Raw genomic sequence first — 7,404 nt, forward strand, 5'->3', positions numbered from 1 at the left:
GGAGCTTGATCCCAGGACCCTGGGATCATGACCTGAGCCGAAGGCAGATGCTTAACGACTGAGCCACCCAGGCGCCCCTAACATCTGCTCCTAGTAGGAGGGAGGCCTCTTTCCTGTGTGAGGCCTTTCTTCCAAGTTCAGCTTTCTTGTCTGAGGACCCACTTCTGACAGGGAATTCACCTGGGGAATCTGGGGTATGAGCCCATCCTCATGTCATACGGGTGTTGCCTCACCTTGTGACCTCTGTTGGAACCCTGCCAAGAACTGATGTCCACACTACAGATGGACATTACAGAGGGTCCAGGCTGTCCCAGGAGCAGGGAGGGTGAAGAGGCAGCAGCCTGATTTATACCAGCTTAAGAGGAGGTGGAGACCAGAGCAAGATGGAGGGCTGTGGATGCTTCGAAAAGGGTAGGGAACAGGCTAAGCACTTGGGCCTGTGGTGAGGATAGAAAGGACTTTGGGTTGGTAGGGGCTGTGAAGGGGGCTGGGGACTCAGCCAGCAGAACCCCTGAGGCTTTCTGACAATCTGCTTCTGACAGTGTGTCTGGGACAGATAGACTAGGCTCTCCAGTGTGGCTCTTCTATCTCCTCATCTCCCCAGCTCCCAGCTCGACACCTGCATAGTAGGCTCTCGATAAATGCTTGCAGGATGGCTCAGCCTGAAGGCTGGCCAGCACTGCCTGGGGGAGTAGTCCCAGCAACTGCCCGTGCCATCCGGGAGGCAGTTTTAATTGGGCAGCACATTCCTGAGGAGCCACTCATCACTTCTCACCTTTGCCTTGCTTCCAGGTTTGTCTCACCATCCTGGTTATGAGCAGTGAGGTCACTGCAGACATGAGCTCATTGGGGCTCTCCGGGTGGGCCAGGGCACAGTGGGGCCACCTGGGGATCCCTGCACTCCCAGTGTCTCCATGTGCTCTAGGTAGCCCTGGCCTCCCAGGCTGAGGGCAGTAGAGGTCCAGGGCCTGCTCTCCTGAAAGGCCCCGAGGGAGAGGGGAGGTGGGGGACCGGCTCTGCTCAGCCCCGTACCCTCCCCTCACACCCACGGCTAGGACCGTGCAGGGGAGTGTGTAGGACTCTGGTAACCTCCCTCCGCACTGACATGGAGGCTGAGGGTGTAGAGCTAGGAGCACTCTTCAAGGTCTTCGTTCTGCTCCCTTTATTCACACTCGGGAGAACGTGCTTGAAGTTAAGTGACACCTGGTACGTGAAAGAGTCAGCATTTGCTTCATTGAGCCCCGGAAGCAGGCCAGCGCCGTGTCACGCTCTCCGTCCTGTCCTCGTACAGAGTGCCATGGGCCTCTGGTTTGGGGGATGTGACTGCTTTCCTGGGCCGCGGGCATCTTTGCCTGGGCTGGCGGAGCTGGTGCCCAGGGACCGGCAGGCCCGGGGCCCGGTGCAGCCGTTCCCTACGGCGATGCCAGGGCCTAGGTCTCAAATCCTCACGGACCGTCCAGCAGGCTGGCCGGCCGGAGCTCCCTCCCCTGCCTGGCGCGGGCCACGTCTCTCCCTGCCCTCCCCATGATCTCCCCTTTCCCCTCAATGGCACTTCAGGAACACCCGGTGTCATCTCTCCAGAGAGCTGAGCCATTGAATAAAGACAGCTGAGGGGATTTGCTTAAAGCAATCTTTTAAGAACATTTCCACCCCACAGAAATCAAAGAAACCCAAAGGACCGTTATCTCTTTGGAAGGCAGGACTGTTGTACAAGGAAAACCGAAACACAAGCTAAGTCTTAAAACAAACACCAGAACCAGATTCCCTTGTAGGGGGACTTGCAGATTGAGGAGACGAATACCTGGCCCGCGGACACTGGTAACAACTGTCCCCAGGGTCCGTGTGAGGGCTGTGGGGGTCTTGGGCCTTAGTAAATGCCAAAAGGCCCTCCCCCGCTGACAACCTCCGAGGAACACGCGCTGAGTCATGCCTGTGCGTGCTATAAGCCCATGACATACATGCCTGGCCTCCACCGCTCCAGGACCTGCCACCCCTCGGCACCCCTGCCTGGAAGTTCTGGACCTCCTGAATGGACACTGTGTTGGGAGCTGGCGGCCTCAGGCCAGATGTGGGAGGAAGTTGCCAAGGCCGGGGAATCAGGAAGCTGAGGGTGGGCTTGCTGGATTTTAACTCCTCAGCAAGTGTTTGACGGAAGGCGAGCAGGAGTCAGCCAGTCTTCCTGGTCAACCTCCCCCAGCACTGCCTTTCTCCCCCCGCCTGTGCCAGCCTCAGGGGCAACCCTGGTGGCCAAACAGATCCACACCTGATCGTTGTCAGAAACTGCCATTAAACTCTTGTCTGCGTATGCCGCTGTGCTGGGCATTGAGCCTCTGCCCCCAGTGGCCTCTATCTGAGACCCACCAGACGAATGGAAGAGGGACGAGCCGTGAATGAGTGGACGCCCCGTGCAAAGCAGGCAATGAAACCCGTGGGCGAGGAGTGAGGGAGCCACAGGGCAGAGCCTGAGGACAGACGGCCAAGGTGAGCTCCAAGAGGATTTGAGAAAAAACAAAATGCATACTCAACCCCATCCCAAAAGTCAACCGTCTGAAATTGCTCTTGGTGTCTTCTCCTCTCCATCTACAGCCAGGCCCTGTCCATCTTTTGCCGAGGCAATGCAATGGCCTTCTTAGTAGGTTTCCTGCCTTAAAAAAAAAAAAAAGTAATAGTTCCCTGGGTATCTTTCAGGCACTGTAGTAAGCACTAGCTTCACGGTTGGTTCTCTCAACAACTCTGCGGGCTGGGTATCAACACTCCCATTTGATGGATGGGGCATCTGTGGCTCGGAGAAGTGAAATGACTTGCCCAATGTCACCCAGCTGGAATCCGAACCACACCATGTCTGGCCACCTGCCCTTCCGGCTCTTCCCCCACACTCCATTGAGGGAGTCGTCTACTCTTGTGGTCCTTTAATAAAATGCCAGTGGAGTCATGTCATTCTGTTTTTTTTTTTTTTTTTTTTAAGATTTTATTTATTTATTTGACAGAGAGACACAGCGAGAGAGGGAACACAAGCAGGGGGAGTGGGAGAGGGAGAAGCAGGCTCCCTGCTGAGCAGGGAGCCCGATGCGGGGCTCAATCCTAGGACACTGGGATCATGGCCTGAGCCAAAGGCAGACGCCCAACCGGCTGAGCCATCCCGACGTCCTGTTTCTTAAAACCTTCAGAGGCTCCTCACAGGCTTCAGAAAAAGACCCAAACCCCTTCCAGAGCTTGCAAGGCCCTCTCCACTCTCCTGCTGCTCTCTTCCCACTAACCACACACTCTGACCACAGAGGACTATTTGCAGCTCCCTGAACATGCCGGCACTGTATGTGCTTGCTCATTCTGTCCTCTCTGTGTAGGACATTCTTTCCTCCCTGCCCCACCCCACTCCACACCCCATTTCCTGCACCCAGAGACATCCTCCACGCCATCCAAGCCTAACCCCGATGCCACTCTGCAATCTTCCCTGCAAACCAATCTCCCGCTGTCCCCGTACACACCCCGCTCAGCGTCACTGCCGCCGCCGTCCCATCCATCCGTGGGACTCGTCTCCAGCACCTGTGCTCTCCCCGCTTTATGATAACTGCCTGTGAACGAGGGTGGATGTCCTGTTAGACTGTACACTCCCAGAGGGCAGGGATGCTGTCCCTGAAGACTAGAAGAAAGCCTGGCAGAGAGTAGGAGCTGCCTAAATATTTTGTTGAGTGAAATGAGTGAATGAGTGGGGGGGGGGGGGACCTTAGGGCAGGGACAGTGTCATAGTCACAGGACACATTTTGTGTCCCCATCTCATGGCATGTGCTTGGTACCCAGTGGACGTGCAGTCAAGGTGAATGACTAGAGGCAGAAGGAGAGAGGACAGAGGGCAGGAGAGGGGAGGGAAGGGGGCACTGAGGTGGTAGTACAGGCCTGGGCACAGCTCTGTTCCTTCCGCCAGGGGGCGCGGGAGGCCCAGCACCCGAGGCCTCCACCCTGGAAGTTCTCTTCCCCTTGAGGCTCAGCCTTAAAACCTGCAGAGGTTTGGCGTTGTTCTCCTCCACAGAAGGGTCCAGGAGGCGGCCAGCTTCTAAGGGAAGGAGCCCACCCAAAGCTGGGTTACTGCAGCAGCAGGCCTGGGACTGACTGGCCAGATGGGACAGCAAGGCCCACCTTGGGACAGATAGGGGCTTGCAGCTGGTGGCTATGGCTGGGGCCGAACTGGTTCATAGCTGGGAATGGGCTCAGAGCCCCTCACATGATGGGCATGGGGGCAGCCAGTTTGCACAAATTCCTGGACACTAGCAACTCGTTAGAACTCACAGCTCTGTCTCCCTGCTCTACCCCATGCCCGTGAAGCCCAACCCAATCTTTCAGGGAGTCTGGGGTCCCGGGAGACAGTGATGAACAGGACGTAGTCCCCACCCGTCAGGTGCTCCCCATGTCCTCCATGAAAGCCCGGCACCTGCCTCCTTCCAGTGGCTTCTGGAGCCATACTGCTGCATGGGAATCCTGGCTCAGCCTCTCACTAGCTGTGAGACCTTGGGCACTGACCTTAACCCCTTCCATATGCATGTGCAGCATGTGCAGCATTGTTAAAATGATGGAATAAGTTATTCCATGACAGACTCTATCAGGTGGTAAGCATTCAATAAATCACAGCTATCGTCATGATGGTGATTCTCTATCAGCCGGCCCTCAGAAGCTTACGGTTGAAGGCATACGGGAGAAGAGCTAGACCTGCGTCCTGCAGTATTGTCACCATCTTTGGACTAGCTTGGAGCATCCCCCCAGCTGGTCATTCCAAGTCCTTAGGTGTGGAGAAGAGGACCCAGGGACTCTGAGCTCACGGGGCTTTTGGATCTGAAAGGAAGCACGCCAGACAGATCCAGAGAGAGAACTGAGGCCCAGAGACGCCAAGTGACCTGGTAAAGGTCACAGAGACAAGTAGAGGCAGGGCAGGGAGAAGGGTCCAGTCCACTGACCCACTACCCTGTCTCTTGGGGTCTTTGGGCCACGTGGCTGTGTGGCCACTCTATGGGCCATCCGTCCCAACCAAGATAGCTTGGTGATTTTTGTCTAACTTAAATGGCACCAAACATTTGTATTATAAAGAGTTTTTGAGTGTTCTTGTTTTGTCTTTCACCCCTCCTTATGGACAGGTTTGTAGAGGACAGTACGAAGAGTAAGAGTGAGAGACCCGGGCAGGTAAGGGAGGTGTCAGAGGTGAGAAGCAGCCGAGGGTGCTGGAGAGATGGAGCATGAATCCGGATCACTGTCCACGGTGGCGGCCTGGCATCCTTCTCCTCTCAGCCCTGGGCTGCTGTGAGGTCAGCCTCTTGCGTCATGGGCGCCATGCGTTGGGAGCTGGGCCTCTTGGGTCCCGTTTCTGCCTCTGCTCGTGCCTCCGCTTTCTCTGCTCTTACAGTATATCCCTGCCCCTGAGCTTAGGCCCTCAGTCCCGCTCTCCTTCCAGAAGCAGCACATGTGTTACTTCCTCCATGAAGCACTTCAGTCCTGACCCTCTGCCAGGGACGATCTCACGTTAATTTGTTTATACTTCTGTCCCCCGGGGGTTTTTGCCTCTCCCCTTGCGTGATCCTAGAGAGGCAGCATAGCCCAGGGTCCGAGAGCTTGGATTCGGGGCCCCCTGGGCACAGAGCCCGACTGTTATACCAGTTGTATGGTGGTGTGTGAGTTTCTTAACTTCCGTGTGCCTCAGTTTGCTCCTCCGCAAGATGGGGATAACAAGAGTACCTTCCTTACAGGGTTGATAGGGCTTTGAGTGAGTGGATGCATGTGAAGTGCTTAGACCAGCACCTTGTGTGCAGGAAATCCTCTCTCAATGGAGGCTGTTGTCATTGGTATGTTCGCGTCTGTGCCCTGCCTCCTCCTTAAGCCCACAGCTCCTTGAGGGGAGGGTCCTCCTCTTTTACTTAAGCCAATTTGTGCCTCCCCCCGCCCCCGCCCCAGCAGGTCCTTGCAGACTGTTTGTGGAACGATGATGGGACCCGAGTGGCCTCGCCCCCTCCACCAACCCCGCCCTCTGCGGCCCCTGGGGCTGTCTCCGTGGCTGGGGCCCTTCCTCTCACAGCCCCGCCCCAACTCCGGCAATTTTCCCTGGCAGCTCCCACGTTCTCCACTAACTTTAGGGTTGGTTTCCAGCTGTGGTTGGATTTTTCTGTTTGAAAAAATATTTTAAGCAGCTGGTGGGGCAGGGGTGGAGAGGTGGGAAAAGAATAATAAATGAACTAGTGAAAGGAAGATTGTCTCAGTGACTTGAGGCTTCCACTGCCCACAGCTTGGTCTCCCGGTCGTGCCAAGGACTGGGGAGCTATCAGGTGATTGGGAGTGGGAGGCGCCACACTGGTAGCTTCTCAGGCTGGGGAGGGAGGCTCCTGCCACTCACAAGCACCTCTTGCGTTGGCTTTCGCTTTATGTCGCGCATGAATTCTGAAGATGCAAGAACTAAACAGATGGAAAGAGCTGGCTCTGCAGCAGGCAGGATTGAGGTTAGACACTGAAAAGAACTTAATATCAGACCCTATCCCTGAAATCCACCCTTATTTCGCCCAAGACCTGTTTTACTTCAGAGCTCGACTTCTTTCCCACCCTTTGTTACACAATATCTCAGAGAGCCCCCACGCACCCCAGTTGCTTTTCATTCCCCCCAACCACACCCCGTGCTCCTGAACTTCAAAGAGAAGTGCCATCCTTCCACAGTTCCGGCTTCATCAGCGGCCTCTTCCCTCTCAGTTCTGTTCTGCCTCTGAGGCCCGCAGGCTCTTTTCCAAAATTGTCACCTTAGTCACCTCCCCACTGGGGGGTGGGGCCTCAGCCAGGGCGACCTCCTCAGCTGGTAGAGGCCCAGGCCAAGGGCCAGAAGCAGGGGCCACAGGCTGCCCCACACACAGATGGAAGGTTCACGCTGCCCCTATGCTGGCCGGGGGGCGGGGATGGCTGAGACAGAGACCCACAGAAATTCAGGGATGGGAGAGAAAGTAAATCACAGAGTTGAACAGAAGCCGAGTCAGAAAGAGACAGGGAGCAAGTCAGATGTGAGGGTAGGGAATTGACAGCCACTGGGCAGTGCCCCTGGCCAGACCCACATGGAAATTCCTGTGGCCTCTGATGGCAGGGTGGGCTCGGCCCTGAGGGCTGCCTGGTGCCATTGGGTGCGGGTGGCCGGGGGTGGGGGGGAGCCAGCATGGGGTCTCAGGCCTGGGCGGGCAGGGAGGTCCTGCCCTCCACGCCAGGTTCTCCGGAGGGCTCCCTCCACTGGAGTCCGTAAGGGGGGTGATGCCCCTGTGCAGACTGGGCTCTGGAGCCTTGTGGAGCTATGGGGGGAAGAGTGCCTCGCAGTCTCGGGGAGCCAGTAGCAGGGGTAGGAGAGGCTGGGGGCTGGTGGTCTGCCTTTTCAGGTGCGAGGTGGGGTGCCAGCCA

Source organism: Mirounga leonina, unplaced genomic scaffold (genome assembly GCF_011800145.1).
Source record: "Mirounga leonina isolate KUSES-001 unplaced genomic scaffold, KU_Mleo_1.0 Mir_126, whole genome shotgun sequence".
Lineage (NCBI taxonomy): Eukaryota > Metazoa > Chordata > Mammalia > Carnivora > Phocidae > Mirounga > Mirounga leonina.